The sequence below is a fragment of the Sturnus vulgaris genome, chromosome 11, assembly GCF_052056855.1.
Source record: "Sturnus vulgaris isolate bStuVul1 chromosome 11, bStuVul1.hap1, whole genome shotgun sequence".
Lineage (NCBI taxonomy): Eukaryota > Metazoa > Chordata > Aves > Passeriformes > Sturnidae > Sturnus > Sturnus vulgaris.
Genome location: NC_142253.1, coordinates 5,546,008 through 5,562,720, shown reverse-complemented (window position 1 = coordinate 5,562,720; position 16,713 = coordinate 5,546,008).

Genomic DNA, 16,713 nt, shown 5'->3' with positions numbered 1-16,713 from the left:
TACACCGGAGATGGAAGCAGCATCAGAACAAGAAAGGGACAAGAGTGTTTCAACCATGCTCTTTGATTCCCTAATTTCTCTTCTGCTGTCGTGGCAAGGAACAGAGCCATGGATTGTCCCCCAGTGCCCCAAGTTCCTGTGGCACTCTTGTGAAATCCTTTCAATGCTGGCATGTGTTACAATGCCAGTGCTAGAACAGAAGAGGATGAGATCATTTTGCAAGGTCAGGTTAACCTGCTCAGGTGCAAGGAGGGTGAGCAGCTAACTGAGGGAGCTGGAGAGCCACAGGTTTGCAAATGATTATACTCTTTTAAGTGTCAATAAGGATTTTCCTTCTTTGGATACTAAGGTAAATTCCAATGTATTTTTTTGAAGAGAGAAGTAGCTGAGCCCTTGAGAGATTCTTTCCCTCTACAGGTTGTGGGTGGAATTATTTGCTGGGCATGTTTTTCCTTTCAGACATCCTTTTGAAAATGAGTCATGTTATTTTGGAAGTGTCTGCTGAAGGACAGGAACTCACCAACCCCTGCATACCCCCTAAAACAAAGTAGCATTACTTAAATGAACTTTTCCACTGTGTTTGTGCCCCAGAGCTGTGCAGTGCATGCTGCATGCAGGGGAATATCTCAGAGCTTGGCACTGGTGTGCAGCCAATAGGTGGGGAAACAACGATCCAGCTGTTGCTTTCTCCTTATCTCTTTGCACATGTTCTCCCCTCTGGGCCTCTAAGATGGAAGAGTGAGACCAACAAAGCTGGAACCTCCTCCATTTCTTAATATCTCACTAAAGTCCCCGTGCCTCATTGCTGATTTTTGTTTTACACAAGTAATGATGCAAATATCTGCTATAAGAGGCAGGTATTTGTTAACTTTTACAAAGATTGTGATCAAGTTACTTAACAAGTAAAAGCAGCAAAACCAACTGATTTCTAACATCTCTCCAAGAGGAATTTCTGAATTACAACAAAGGTGTTAGCTTTCCCATTCAGAAGGTGCTGATGAGATCTCTTGGTTTTCAACCAATCAGTAGGACACAAATATCTATATCTTTGAAAGCTTTTTGGCCTCCAACAAATACAATTTAAAGCAGCCACCACCTGAGGAGTTGGGGGGTGATGAGCAGACAGTGAGAGTGATCAAGCACATGTATAAAACCCTCAATATTGTGTTTCATCATGGAAGAAGTACTAAAAAATCCTCACTTGGAGAACATTTGACTGGGTTTGATTGTTTTTGAAGGATTAGGTGAATTCCTGCATGTCACAAGCTTTGAGTGAAGAAGGCCTAGATCTGCCTGAAAAGGAACAAAAGAGAAGTAGGTAAAGCATGATGCCCTACTCTTTGTGGTACCTGGGTGATGGGGGGACATTCCCAGCATGGAAGCACCTCTGTGTAGTTGATACAAATTCCTACAGCTTTCTCCTCTGCCCTCCCTCTTTCTGTGGCTGTGGGCCAGTCCATAGCCTGGTCCCAAAGCCTTTCCAGGGTAACAGGACTGGAGCTTGTGCCCAGATAGCCTCGAGCTGCTGTCTTTTAACAGATCAGCTCCACAATTTACGCATGGTACATGCACATTTAGACCTTTAAGTGTCACTGAGTGCTAGCAATGATAACATACCTGTAAAACATCAACCAAAATGGTACCAAATCTTTCTATTTTAAGGAATGCCCTCTGTTCCCCCATGTCTCCTTAGATCTGCAGGTGCCCTCTTTTGCTGCCCTCACTGTCACACAAAAGTAGCAATGTCCAGTCCAAGTGTAAGAACTCTATGCTCACTTTGTGCCAGTTTTTGAACCTTTTATTTAATTATACATATCTAATTTTTAATTATCTATAAACTCAGTTCTAAATTTCATTAGTTATTTTGAAGTCAAAATGGTGTGTAACACATCAATCGCAGAAAAAGATTTGCAGATAAATTCTGAATTACCTTGAAACCTTCCAGTTTGATTCAGTTCATATTCCCTCAGTAACAGATTTCTTTATAGATTCTGAAAGTTTCAGGGGCAGGAATATTTGGTGAATAGCAAATTAACCTTCTCCAACAGCCAATAAATTAAGTACTGAAGTTGTCTTTACTCTGCAAATTTACATTTTGTTTTTCTTAAGTAAAAGTTATACCACATTTTATATCAAAACTAGTATATGGAGGGGAAATGTTAGGAAGAAAGAGCCATTGGATTAATCATTCAAGTTTCAATTTTTCATAGGGCAGTGAAATAACAAAGGAGAGTTTCTGCTGCTTTTGTCCATCTCAGCCACAAGGGAGGTGTCAAAGATTTTCCAAAGTAGTTTTGAAGAGCAGTATCAATAGCATGAATTGCTCTTGTGTCTGAAGGGCACTAGAAATGGTCACAACCCAGTAACCATCAGCAAAAACCTTTATAAATTAGGCAATTGCTGTTAACACAGAGATGGAAGGAGGGCCAATATCTAACAAAGGCAAATCCATATTTTGATTTGGTAAAGCACCAGTCTAAAATGGCTCAGTGCCAAGGGAACTGTGAAGTATCCACTATCAAAATAGAAAGTACATCATTGGAATTGTAGAAGCGAATTTCTTCTGAAAGTCTGAAGGAATTTCACCTCTTGCAATGCCATCCTTTTTTATGGTACCATTCTTCCAACACTATACCTGCAGGAATAAATAACTCCCCTGAACTCTAGGTCTGGTGTGGTTGCATTCTCAGCAGGCAGCTCCTGCTGCCCTCCCATGGGGTGGAGCACAGAGGACCACATGCACCCCCAGCAATCTGTAATGAATCTCCATAAAGGCAGTTATAGGTGCTTTGGGTTTACTCATTTCAGAAGACAGAAAAAGCAGCAGATAAGCTTGTTGTGTTTCTGGCTGTAAAACATTTTTAGAGAGAATAACTGGTGGGAGCCATGACTGGTGAGGCAGAAAGAGCTGGACCACAAGATCGATCAGCCCAAGGAACGTGCAATTGGAATTCTCTCCCTGACTCTGAACTAATGGTGGGTGCCTGGGGACACAAGCATGGAGCTGCCTGTCAATACTCCCCAAGCTCCAGCAATTTGCCATCTGCAATGCCAGAGGTGACATCCCTGTGTTTAATAGCCCTCAATGGATTTCTTCCCAGAATTTATCTTGCTGTCTTTTGACCACTGGGGACTTTTTTATCAAGCTGTTACAACTGCCTGGTAGAAAATCTTTTTAAATGGGAGATGTGTATTGTGTGTCCTGTGTTGTGAGAAGAACATCTGAGCTGGCTGGGAGAGCACCATTTGCAGCCTTTTGTGCCAGTGCAAACTGGGAACTTGTGTGTGGGTTTGGGCATTTATTGTGTCCTTACAAGGAAGATATTTCTGCTGGGGCCACATGGAAGAGGATGGATGACTGCATGTGGCTACAAGGCAGGAAATATGGGCTACAGGAGATGCTGACTGGCAAAGTTAACTTGGATGTATCATTTTTCTGTCTCCATTTACCTTTCTGACGAATTTTCTACACAGATTGGATGAAAACATTTCCCTGGCCCACCTACAATCAGTTTTTTTACTATGTTTTTTGTGCTTCAGTCATGTATTGCAGCGTTGGGATTATAAACACGGCAGGGGAATGTTTTAAATCTCCCAAATGGGGATTTGCAACATAAGTCTGGTGGAAACATTCCTGCTGAAATTGGGTTGCATTAACCTTTACAAAGCATGGACTCACACTGTAGATATTGCTCATTTAATAGTCCAAGTCAACCACTTCGTTACTGGTAAAAAAATTCAGGAATTTTCTGTATGTTTTCCCCTCACTCCAGAGTGACATTTACCCCTTGATAAGTGTTGCTGTGGCTTATCAATTCCTTCATTTCTTGGGTGACCAAAATCAATGTGATGCAGGATTTTGGGTGACACAGAAGTCATGCAGGAGAACTTCAGGGAGAAGGGTAAAATTGCCTTTAGCAGGATGGGCAAAGACCTCCATATGCAAATTTCCTGGGACGAGAGTGGGAGCAGAGCCTGCAAAAACACATTGTAAAGAAAGAATCAGTTAATATGTACAAGGAAAAGTGATATCTGACAAATAATTTATCAACATCCCCGGGGAGCTGAGACATGCCAGCATTCCAAGCACAGTGGATGGAGAGTTTGCCCTGGATTTGTTCTGGGGTAGGTGAAAGGCCACCCCCAGTCAAGAGGAGTTAATGTGAGACATGGTAGCCTTTGGGTCTAACAAGTGAGAATGGAACCTCTGATGTCAACCTTTGATCTCAGCTGCATCTGGGGTGGGAGACAAGGTCAGCAGATGGGTTTAAAAGCCAGCAGGTCCCTCCCAGTGGAGCCAGCAGCATTCCCAAGGGACAGGAGTGTGAGCAGTGCCTGCCTCGGCCGGACAGGGAGCAGCCAGCAGCCAGTGCTCAGTGAGTGTTTGGGGTGGTGGAGTGCTTGGCTTCAGGGATCTTGGCCCCATGGAGTCCTTGGATCAGCAGGTGAAGCTTCATTAGACTCCAGTTTGATTTTTCATGGTGCTCTCATTTAGCAAAAAAAAAAAAAAAAAAACAACCCAGCCCCAACCAAATTAAACAAGTGGTGTAGAAAAATAATTGTACAACCCATGAATAGTCCCCAGTTGGTCCAGGCTACAGAATGAAGATTTTGGTTGCATGTGTTGGTTCCAAAAGACAGCTGTTCAATAAATCAAGGAAAGAAGATGGTAAATATCAACTGGACTGAGATGTCCAGAAGAAGAGCCTTGATTCTGCAAGAGACCTGGAATTCCTTTATTTCCAGCTGTTGTTAGTAGCCTCAGAGAGGTTCCTGAATAGGATTGAAGAATAGTGGAGAAAAGATCCAGAATACCTGTCTAAAGAGTAAGTCTAAATGAATGAACAGAAATTAAGCAGGAAGCCTACAGGGAATGGTAGGTGGAAAAATGGGACATCCAGACTTTAACTCCACAAAAAGGAAAGAGGGGTAAAATGAGAGAGCTGACAAGTAAATTTGTGCCAACAAAGACAACTCTTGCTTTAAAATTATGAAGTTGTGGTTAAAAGGGTGGTAGCAGAAGGGATGTAATGTCTGTGAGGGAATGGTGCTGGGCCCTCCTTAGTGCTGATGTCTCACAAACCACAGGGGCTGCCACAGGAGAAATGAGGGGAGACTGGGACTGTATCACATCACTGTCTGCTGATTGCTCAGGCTATCCAACCCTCTAAAAATAATCCCAAATTTTATAATCCCCAAGTTGGATTCCCCTAAATCTTCTTCTGGAAGCCTTGTTTTACAGTTGGGGAAGCATGAGTCAGCTGGTGTGATTTTTATTTTTGACTGTACACTACATTTTCATTTAACTTTGGTTCCTCTCTTTGGTTTTCTGTATTAATTTGCCTTGATACATAAAAGCTGGACAATGATCTGATACCATAATCTTATTTTATGCTAATGTCTTCTCAATGTATCTCTCATTAAACAAAAAATCTAATTAAATGCACAAATATATTCATCATGGAAGACTTCTAAAGGTGGTGTATAATTGTTAGTTTTAGAATTGGTGGTAATGAAAAATAGCCTTTCTTTTAAATCCCGTATATAAAGTTCAGGCTCAACCTTTTTAAAGGACTACAAAAAAAAATGAATTTGAGAGGCCTGAGAATTTTGCATATCCTAAATTTTGGTAGATTGTGAATACCAAACATAATGTTAAATAAGGAAACATGTCCTCACTCTAACCACTCCTTAATCAGTTTTATTTTGCCTCATTTCAGAACCACTAGTATATGTCAGTAGTTTTGGGAGCTTGGTATTCTCTATAATATTTGAATGGCCTAAGCTGGTTAGAATAGCCATAAAAGAAAGAAGCAGTGCAATGAAATGCAATTTGATGAATAATAAGATCTCTTAAACATCAACAGACAGGCATTCCAACATCACCTCTATTACTTTTTAACTTGGGTTTTCCTTTTAAAATCTCACCCTATAGTAATGAAGTAGGGTTAATGCAATTCTAAAAGAAAATGATTTCTTTTTATGGAAAGGCTTAGATGATGGGGTGTAACAGACTCTGCATCAGAATGTTCCATATACTGTAGATACCTGTAGGGGAAAAATAATGTTCCATGAATATCTATCAGACCACTTTATTACCTAATATCTGAGCAAGAGAAATTTTCCAAGTACAATCTTCCTTGATCCTGAAATTAAAACATAGCATCCCTCATAGAGTATCAGGGCATTTTCCTTATTATTTATCATTTTATTGTCAAATACTTAGTTGGCCGTCTCTTGCTATAGCAAGGAAATCTTAGGAAACCAAACAACTTGCCATCCTGGATATTATCCAGATAGAAATTAGAGTTCTTAAAGACTGGATTTATTAATTATTAGCGTTCTGGGCTAATAATTTTTCCAGTTGCAATCAAGTTCCTCTCATGTTCCAGGGAAATCCTTGGAAAGGGGTTGGAGCTGGATGATCTTTAAGGTCCCTTCCAACCCAAACCATTCTGTGGTTCAGTGTAAATGGCAGTGAATCCTCTCATGGAGCCACATCTGGGGCAATCTTTGCCCTATAGATTGGATCTGACCAGGACTCCTCACCCACAGAGGCTGGGAGTGGATGCCCAGGGATGAGGGTGAGGATGGAACAGGAGTGTGGTGATCCTTTTTTAGTGTAAGCTCTCACCTTTTTGGGTGAGATTCTGAGATCCAGAACCAGCAGTAATCCTTTAGAGCACTGAACATGGGCTTACAGGAATTTCCTTCAATTAAAAATAAATGGAGATGAATGGTCTTGGACTCTATCAAGAAAACAGTGAAGAAAGGCTACAACAAGAACAAAAGTCAATGATTATCTTTCAGGACAGGACTGAGAGTTTTCAATGGAGGTCTGACTATTTTGCAAGGGGATTCCATCTGAAAGATTCACAGAAAAGACATTGTATGTTTTACTTACTTTTCTTTTTATCCTCATTTTGTTTTAATGACCAGGGAAAATGGGAAGAATGCAAATGAGTGAATGCCCTCTTTGATCTGTGCTGTTCCTGAGCATAATCTGGTAACCTGGCAGGCATCAGGCACGAGTGGAATTGCTGCCCATAAGTAGGAAGGAACTTCAGCCCCTTTGTTTCTCAGTTTGGTTGTTGGTTTGAGGGAAGCAACAGCCAAAAGAGCCCTGTCCCCCTGCAGAACAGGGGAGCTGGGCCCACTGTGGGGCTGCTCACCTGCTGCTTACATCATGGGGATTATTCTTTTAAGCAGGAATAACCTGAAATCATAAGGATTTCCACCCACTCAATGAAGGATTCACGCTAAAAAAGGTACAGCCACAGCATTGTGTTCTTTCCAGAGGGACTGTGACAGAAGTAACCTCCAGAAGCCATCTCCCAAGGTGGGACACAGAGCCACAGGCTGGATGTGGCAGAGAACAGAAAGTGGAGGCACTGAATTCATCTGGGACTGAGGTCTGTTCCTGGGCATGGAGGCCATAGGAGAATTTTGAGGGTATGTATTTGAAATACAGGTGGAAGAGCTGGGCAGGGTTATTGGAGAGGGAAGGGTGATCTGGGTTGTGTTAGAATTGAACAATAGAACTGTTAAAAGGCAGCAAAAGGATTAAGGCTTCAAGAGTGGGTGATTCTCTGTACCTCTAAATTATTTTAATTTGCTTTAAAATGCTGCCTGACCACATGTTATGAACATTCTGTAGAACACACATCTCCTCTGCTCTGCAGGACACCGGGAAGCAGGGTTTGCTCTGGAATCTGCTCTGACCATGGCTCCTCCAGTCCTCTCAGACCTGGGCTATGTCCCCCCCGATGGTGGATGGGGCTGGGCAGTGGTGTTTGGAGCCTCCATCTCTATTGGCTTTGCATTTACCTTTCCCAAAGCTTTCACAGTCTACTTCAAAGAGATCCAGGCTGTTTTCAGCATCTCCTACAGCCAGCTTGCCTGGACAACATCCATCATGTGTGCCACCACCTATGGAGGAGGTAAGTGAAGCAAGGCTGTATCTTCCTTTGGAAAGAGAAGATCTGATCTCTGCACCAAAAGGGGAGAAGGTATTTCTTTGAGAAAGTTCCTGGAAAGTGCTAACTCTAACTCTGGCTTTCTGATGATATATATTATTATTTAATCAGAAATCTTGCTATGCATGGGTGAGTGGAGGCTTGGAATTATTTGGGTCTGGGCATTTATTTCAGTATACATAATCTTTTGTTCTGTTCCTAATCTTGTCTTTCTTTTTCAAACAAAAATGTGTAACTTGTACTCATGATTGTAGAGAAGCCACTGAAACTCAAACCCCAAGTTTTGCTGATGTACAGACATGGAATATGTGCAAGTATATCTTGAGACAGCATTGAAATATGGTTTTTCTGTTGCTAAAATCTTGCTTCAAATAAGTAAGAGATGATGTTTTAGACTTTTCTCTGCAGAATCTTTCTAAAAGAAAAAATACATTCACCGGTTTCTTCAAATTAAAATGTTCACGGGGTACCTGTACCTTGGCCACAAAGGTTGCTGTTGTGGGAAGGTATCTACTGTCCTCATAATGAAATCATCAACAAGATGTTCCCTGAGGGATGTTTCCAGGTTATCAGTCTGCCACTTTGATCTGAGTAGCTGGTTAATCTTGCTGTTAATGGTTAGTAGAGATCATCTGGTTTAGGCTGCTGATGCCTGTGAGGTGCAGCTGCTGGCAGTAATTCCTGGGCTCTTAGCAGATCCTGGCGGTTCTTAGCTGGTTTTGCAAGGGTGAAAGGTAAAAGGATTAACACTTAACAGCACAAGAATAGCCACCCAAGTGTGAGTAGCCTCACACCTACCCAAACATGTATTTTTCCTAAAACAAGTCACTGACCCTTTTTGGTGAAGACTATTACAAAAAAATTTGTCGATGGAGGGATCTCCTTGGCAGCCTCTCCCTTCAGGTCAGGGTGGTTTGGAGGCTTCCTGGGTCACTCATTGCAAAGATCAGGGATACACCCTGTTACAGCAGGCTCACACACTTGGGTCCTTTAGGAACTGGTTTTACATGGCGTTAAAAAAAGGAGCTGGTGTGGGATGGATTAAGGTGAAAGGAGATGTACCTGACCAGAGTGGGGTGAGGGATGAGCTGCTTGCAGAATGAGCCTTTTCAGATCTGGCTGGAGTGGATCAGACTGCCAGTGAGGCAGATTCCCTGAGCTTTTTAGGCTGTGCTCTCTGCTACAGATGGACAGGATTCACTTCCAGGGGGAATAAATCACCAGCTCTACTGAGCACTGATTTCCCCTTGGAACAATGGCTGTGGATCCTCTGCTGTTTGGCTCTGGTGGTTTCGTGTCAGGAGCTGAGAAAGGCTGACAGAGTGAGAGCAAGAGACTGAACAGAGATTCATTTAGAGGGCTCATTTCCTTAGGGTGGCTGTTCAGAGCCCTCTGGAAGCTGGATGTCTGAAACTGAGCACCAGACATTGCACATGTCTCAGAGTGGTTGGGATTTCTGGCTTTTTATTCTCCTCGTTCCCTGAGCAAGGGCCCTTGACATCTGGATTGAAAGAGAGGAGAGAAGGAACAGCAAGGGAGCTGCAGGCTGTGGTATTGATGGGGAAGAAGCCATTACAGTATCAGTGGTTTTCGTCGCTATCTTCTCGTCTTTAGATACAGACGTTTATGACAACATCTTGCAGCAGAGCTGTTATTATAAACTACAGCTGTGTGTGCAAGTGCTTGACTTTTTCTGATGCCACCTTGCAGCAACAGGAGGGTGCAGCACAAGCAGGAAAATATGAGACGCTGTGAAGCAAGCTGACTTTTCCTTTTCAGCATTGCATTTATATTCACTCAGTTCTTCTTCTCTGAGTGAAGACCTCAGTGCTGGTAGGGGAGTCCTGTCCCTTTCACAAACACCTGTGTTCATTGTTCCAAGAGCACCTTTCCTCTCTGGAGGTCTGTCCTCCAGACAGTACCTGTTGCTCTTTATCTCACTCAGCTTTTAAATCACTGCAGCATCTGAAATAGGTCTTGGAAAAACATAAATCTGAGGAAAAATCCCTGTGTAGTCTTCTAGAATTAAGGAAGATCAAGTGTCTCATCCGTTTTTGCACATGATTCATAATTCTAAACATTTCCCTGTCATGTTCTCATCTTTCAGTTTTGCTGCCAGTAAGTGGTGTTGACATCTCCATAGATCTGAAAGCAGCAGCCTGCTAACAGTAATAGGAGAGGGAATGGCAATAATAACAGATTTAGGAGTTTGATCTTGGGGGAATAAATACCTTTGAGTGCATAAGTAATTGAATACTCATCTTGATCTTCCTTTCTACAGCAATTCTGTAGCATCCAGTGAAGCTGCATGCTGTGTTTGGGGAAGGAGGAAAGCACCAACAAAGCCTGCCCAGAGTGGTTGAAAGAATGCAGGGGATCCCTTCAAACCCCAACTTTTATTTTATAATATTCAGAAAAGCTGCAGCTATCTGTATATAAAACAGCTGATTATGACAGCCTGCATTAGAGTAAATAGAAAAAAAAACTTCAACAAACATTGAACATAATTTTTGGGTATAGCCTGGGCTGTGCTGAAGTCATCAGGCATCTTGCCATCACCTTTAGTGGAGGCAGGATTTCATGTTTCAGATGCTGAGTTTGACCTGTTGAACTGTAGCACTAGAAGCCTGGCAAATTTCAACCTCAAGCATTTTGGGAAAGGAGGCTTCCCCAAAGGTCTTCAGGAATGGGAAGTAATGGAGTGCCCTGTAACTCTTACCTAGGTAATGGGTGCCTCTTTGAAGCATATATCACAAGGAGTCATTTCTGTGCAACTTAGGGGCCTCTTGGGAAGGTCAGTCTGTAAGCCTGGGATTACAGCAGACTTGAGTAAATATCACACTGGGACCAAAAAGTCTCCTCTTTTTGTTCTTGTGAGGTAACAGGGATGTGCAATGTCAGAAGTTCAGCAAGTTCCTTAAGAACACTCTGTGTAAGTCCTTGAAAGTTAATGCTAAAGCATCGTGCTTGATCTGCTGGGCAATGGTCAGCCAGAAGGGCAAAGCAGCAGAGAATTCAGGCCCAGGAGCGTGGCTGAGTTTACCCCCAGCAATCCTGTGTTGCATCACTCTGTGTTAAGGGCACCGGCATGTTACACACAGCTCTCTGCACTCAGCTCCTCTCAGGTTTGTTTATCTATCTCTCGTTTCCATATCCCAGCGTTTTAGAGGATTTTGAAGGGTAATGAGGAACCTCTTGGCTTTCCTCCACCCCACCAGGAGGAGCTGGTTGTGTTCCAAGGAGCTGCAGACTTGCTCCTGTTGTCCTGCTTCCCACCTGCTCTCTTACAGTGCCCAGAGCCTCGCTGGTGACAAGCACTGGTGCCAGCTGAGACTTCTCCTGCTCAGACCATCCTTGTCCTTGAAGCAGATCAAAGTGCCCTACACACACTCAGCAAAAAGCAATACCTGCTGCCAGAACACTGCAATCCTAGAGGGAGATTTCTTGGGGAAACTCTTACGTCAAGAGGAGACACCTTTGTGGAGCTACAATCACTTGTCACAATTTTATTTGGTGGGGAACCAAAGCCCCAGCTGCCTCTTCATGATATTTGTCTGTACTTATAATTGACTATCTCTCCATCATCTTAGAACTTGAGTGAGGTGGGGTTAATTTTGTGGAAAACACCTGCATTACGTAATGACTAGGAGTACTTTGATCTGCAAACAATGGTGTTCCAGAGACTACCTGGAAACTGCTGTGACATCCCCCAGTCCCCAGGTCACTGACCCTCAATTCAGGCTCAGTCAACATTGTGCAGTTCCTAGTTTTTGCTGCTCTGGAGTGGAAATCACTCTTCATGGTGATCCTGCAACATCTCTTTCCATCATCATGAGGGTTTAATGAGATCTAAAGCTCTCCAGCTTGGTGGTGCTATTCAGGCAGCCTTGAGGCAGCTGATCCTTTTTCTGCCCTGTTGACAGCTACTTAAGAGTTTACTTGGAAGTGGGCTGGAGACAGCAGTGGATTTCTGGACCCAGATGTGCCACAGCTGCTGAGGGCCATGCTGTGGAGGGGCTGGATGTGTCACAATTCATCTCTTTAGTTTTGGCAGTCTAAGCTGCAGATCTTTGCTAACCTCGTTTCTTTTCACTGAAGGGAGTAAGGAAACCCTCCCAAGAATATTTCCACCAGAAATCACAGACGGGCTAAGTGTGTAAGACAGACTGGGAGAAGGTGGGATACCACTCTGATTTTACTTGGGCAACACTAAGGAGTTTTTATTCATTATGTGTTCACCTTGAGCAAAAATGTATGGACTCATTATCCTGTGGTAAAACTTCACAGCAAGGACAAGGCTTGAGTCTGGAACTGCAGAGTCACAGGGTGGGGAAGGCAGAGGTTTCCCTCTGCACAGTGTCACCAGTGGAGTCCCCTTTACTTTCAGTACAAATGAAAGAGTGACCTGCTCTGCTCTGGCTAATGTGTAATTACATCTTCAACACAACCTCCTGCCCCAGCTGTTTGTTTGCCTGTCTTTGTGTGCACAATCTTAAATGCCTTCAGGCTCTGCATTCAGCAGTGTTTGGAAAAAACACAGTATTTCTCCTCATTTTCAGCCATTTAGTCTTGGCATAACCAGACTTCTGCCATAAAACTTAATAGCTAAATTCTTGATGCATCTCTGAGTGCTTCAACCATGTTGTTTTTTTCTTTCTATGCAGTCATTTTCCAAATATAACAGAGGAAGATCCTTCTGGGATTAAAATGTAAATGAGACAAAGATGCAATAGCAAAGGAATAATTTGTTTTAATTCCCCAGTGAAAACATTCCTGTTATTAGATCTAGATTAATTGTCACCATCTTTTTACCAACAAGAATGTTTTGGTTTGAGCTGCTGATTAAACTCCTGCAACAAGGGAAAAACAGAAGTGATGTTACTGCTTCATTTATTCTGTTTTCTCCAGGAAACCAGCACATCCTGCAGTGATGCTTCATGTACCTAGCTGGTTTGATGGCACAGGGCTGGGGCTGTCTGAGAGGTTTCCTGGCTCTAGAGAAACTTATTTCATGTCATGAATCTCTCTGCCTGTCTGCGCTTCACGCTATTAATACCGGGGTTTAGCAAAAAGCAAGTTTGACATTTCATAGCTTTCTATTTTGACCTCTCCTTGCCCTCCTTGTAAAACCTATTACTCAGTGAAAAACAAAGCCAGGAGGCTCTGCCAGTGTCCCAGGTGGTTTTGGTGCCAGCACTGATGTCACTTGGCTCTGTGCAGTGTCACCCCATCACCAGCTGCAGGGGGTGAGGGGCTGGTGGCTCTGCCTGCAGCAGAGCCTCTCACACAGCACCAAAGAGGCTGCCTGGAAATTAAAGATTCCCCTCACTCCCAAATAGCCATGGAGATGTCAGGGGATGTGGATTGACCATGTTTGACCAACACATTGGAGCATGTTGGTTGGGTGCTGCCTGCACCTCTCCTGCTGCTCAGTGCCCCAGGAGCCACCAGCCAGAGTTAGGTTCCCTTTAATTAAAAACTCAGGCATGAAAATATTAGTGGTAAATCCCTGAATGCTGGAGTCTTGTGGCTAAACACAGAGGAATGTGTTTTATCAGCCTGGTCATGCTCAGTGGTGGGGAGAACACAAGGTATAAGGGTAATTCTGCACTCACTGGGAAGGGAAGTGATGTGGTACTTTGTGGTGGCATCTGGTTGGAGTCCAGAGCCAATAATTTTGGTGACTTGAAATCTACTCTCAAGTATTACTCTGTATCTGTATGGATTGATCCCTTGGAAAAAGTTAAGAATTTTGTTAGGAACATAAATGTATGGGTCTTTTTTTGAGGACTGGGATGTCTCCCTTCCTAAGACAGGTCACACAAGGCAACTGCAGGGCATGTTCTTTAGAATGGCATCCAATTTAGTGTTTCTGGAGAAGGGAATTCTCATCTTCCAGGCATGATATCACATGGGTCCAGCCCTTTGGTTTTGCAGAAAATTTCCGCCTATAGTCTCATTCCTTAATTCAGGAGCTCCATTTTAACTGTGGTTATGGATTGGATTTCACTGCTGCTGCATTTTATGAGCAAATGGAACATGACAATAGAGCAGTTTCAAGAAATGGGGTGTGCCTTAAAGGCCCTTTAAAGAAGTGCAGAGGTGCCTCTTTTGGCATTTACAAGATGCTGTTTTCAAGAAGCAGAGCTAGGTATGGATTTTTTTTAATTTAATGTGGAAGCAATTTCTAAAGATTTTAATTGATTTGCAAAGACTCAGTGAAGGAAAACTGTTGGAGTTAAGGAGTTGTAGCTCTTAGCTTTGGCTGCTATAAAGTGCTTTGCATAAAAGGCATTGAATAAAATTATTTCCAAATACCAAAATCGTTTGCTGAAAACAAATAGAAATGGTTTTGATTCTTGAGGGGGCCTAGGGGTTTTCCCCTGACCCTGTTGTTTTTTCTTTTTCCAAGGCAAGAAAAAAACACTCAAATTGTCCTCACTAGTCACTTTTTTGGGGGGAACTTAAGTGCTCCACTGTATATGGGTGAAATTAAGTGAGGCCCTGGCACAGCTTGCCCAGGGAAACTGTGGCTGCCCCATCTCTGAAAATGTTCAAGACCAGGTTGCATAGGGCTTGGAACAACCTGGTCTGGTGGAAAGTGTCCCTGCCCATGGCAGGGGAATGGTCCCTGTCCTCCCAAGGCATTCTGTGGTTCTATAATTTTAAATATTGCTCACCAAAACTTGGGCTTCAATAAATAAAGGGTGTTAGTTCATTTGATTAAAAAATTATGACCTGGGAACTGTCACTTAAAGCTTTGTGAAGGTTAGAAAATGTGGGGAAAGGAAGAGTTTCAGATTCTGTTTTGCTCCTGGCCCCTTTTCCTGGCGTGCACCTCTTCTTTGAACAGCTCTGGAGCAGAGCACTGGGAATTACAGCAGCAGTCACTTATTTACATGGAATACTGTGATAGGGAAATGAGTCATTTGAAAAGGTGTTTTGCAAGTTTAATCAATTTTGTTGTTGCTTGCCAGCAAATTTAAAAAGCCTGCCCTGCAGGAAGTGTCTGCTGTCAGTGGATGAGGGAGCAGAGCCTGGTCCCAGGGGACAGTCTGTGCAGGGGAGCACTGGCACAGGCAGCTGCTGGGACATGAGCACAGGCCTCCCAAATTGCTAGGAAGTCCTCTTGGACCTGCTGAGCCCAGGATTTCCAGGGTCAGTGCCACCCTCTGCCCTCGGGCTGCTCTGCTTTGCTTGTGAGTTCTCTTCAGAGCAGCAACAGCAGAGCAAATACCACATTTAGACATCTTTAGAAATCATTTGTTTGTCCCCAATACCACCTGCTGCAACTGGTTTCCTACTCCAGTTCTGAGTTTGCCAAGAGTTTGTGTGAATGTTTACCCAGAGGTGTCCTGCTGGGGCTGGCTGCAGGGGCCATTCTTTAGCATGACACACAATTTAGTAGTTCTGGAGAAGGAAATTTTCACCTTCCGGCTGAGAGTTGTTGCATCTTCCATGGCTGAAGTTGTACCTGCTTCTTCATCCCTCTGCTCCCTGGGCTTTCCATCTCTCCTCCCACCTTCCATGCTGCTGCTAAGGATGTGCCAAGTTCAATCTTAGGTGTGTTTATTTGGTCTTATTTTTGATTTTTAACAGAACACAGAAACCAGCTGCTGAAACAACTGAATGCTGGTATCCTCACAGCCCATAAAGTGGGTCAGGGCTGTCCTAAAATAAAACTCTTCAAGTCATCATGCTATGACCCTACAGCTGAGAGAAAAGGTTTCTGATCATTTTGAGTTTGCTCAGTTTTATAGGAAGAAAGAAATGGCAGTAATAAAACATCTTACAGCCGTGTTGTGAGGAGATTTTAAAGCTGCAGATTCTGTGCCAGGTAAACTGCAGAGCAAAGCCCTGATTTTTCCTGCTCTCAGTTGCTTCATGGTGCAAGTAGAAAAATGAGATGCACATGGGGCTCTTAGGCTTGCCAGGGGGAGGCAAGGTTGAGTAAGATACAAGGTCTGAGGTGAAACTGCACCATTCCAGCCAGAGCAAACACAGCTTAATGTTTTCCTAACCAGAGCTCCACAGAAAACTAGAATACACAGCAAACTGGTGAATGTGAACAAGGGCCAGAAGTCTGCAATGATCAGAGAATCAGAGAATTCTGAATTGGGTTGGAAGGGACCTTAGAGCCATCCTGTTCTAACCCCCCTGCTACTTTCCCCTATCCCAGCTTGCTGCAAGCCCCGTCCAACCTGTCCTTGAACACTTCCAGAGATGGGGCATCCACAGGTTCTCTGGGCAACCGGAGAACTCACACTCACCATGAAGAATTTTCTCCCAACATCTAATCTCAATCTCCCCTCTCGCAGTTTAAAACTGTTCCCTCTTGTCCGACCACCATCTACCCGTGTAAAAAATCACTGTCCCTTTTTTTTTAAATAATGATGATGTGATCCAGGGGCAGGGGCAGGAGAGCAGCAAACAACTTGGTATGGAGGAGAAAAGAGCTGGGATTTAGTATGGAAAAGGGGAGGGATGCAGGTGGAAACACACGGGAAGTAAAGAACAATTTGCATTTAAGTGACTGAGGGCGGTTTAATTAATGCCCGCGGGGTGACTGGCGCTGCTGCCTCGGCCGGGGGGCTCGGAAACACGAGGGGCCGGGGTGCTGGATAAGGGACGTGAGTCCCGGGGAGGTTTGGAGGTGTCCCCTGGGCCGGGGCGGGCCGGTCCCGCCCGGAGCGGTGCCGCTCCCCCGGGGCAGAGCCGCGCTCCGCAGGCGGGTCCT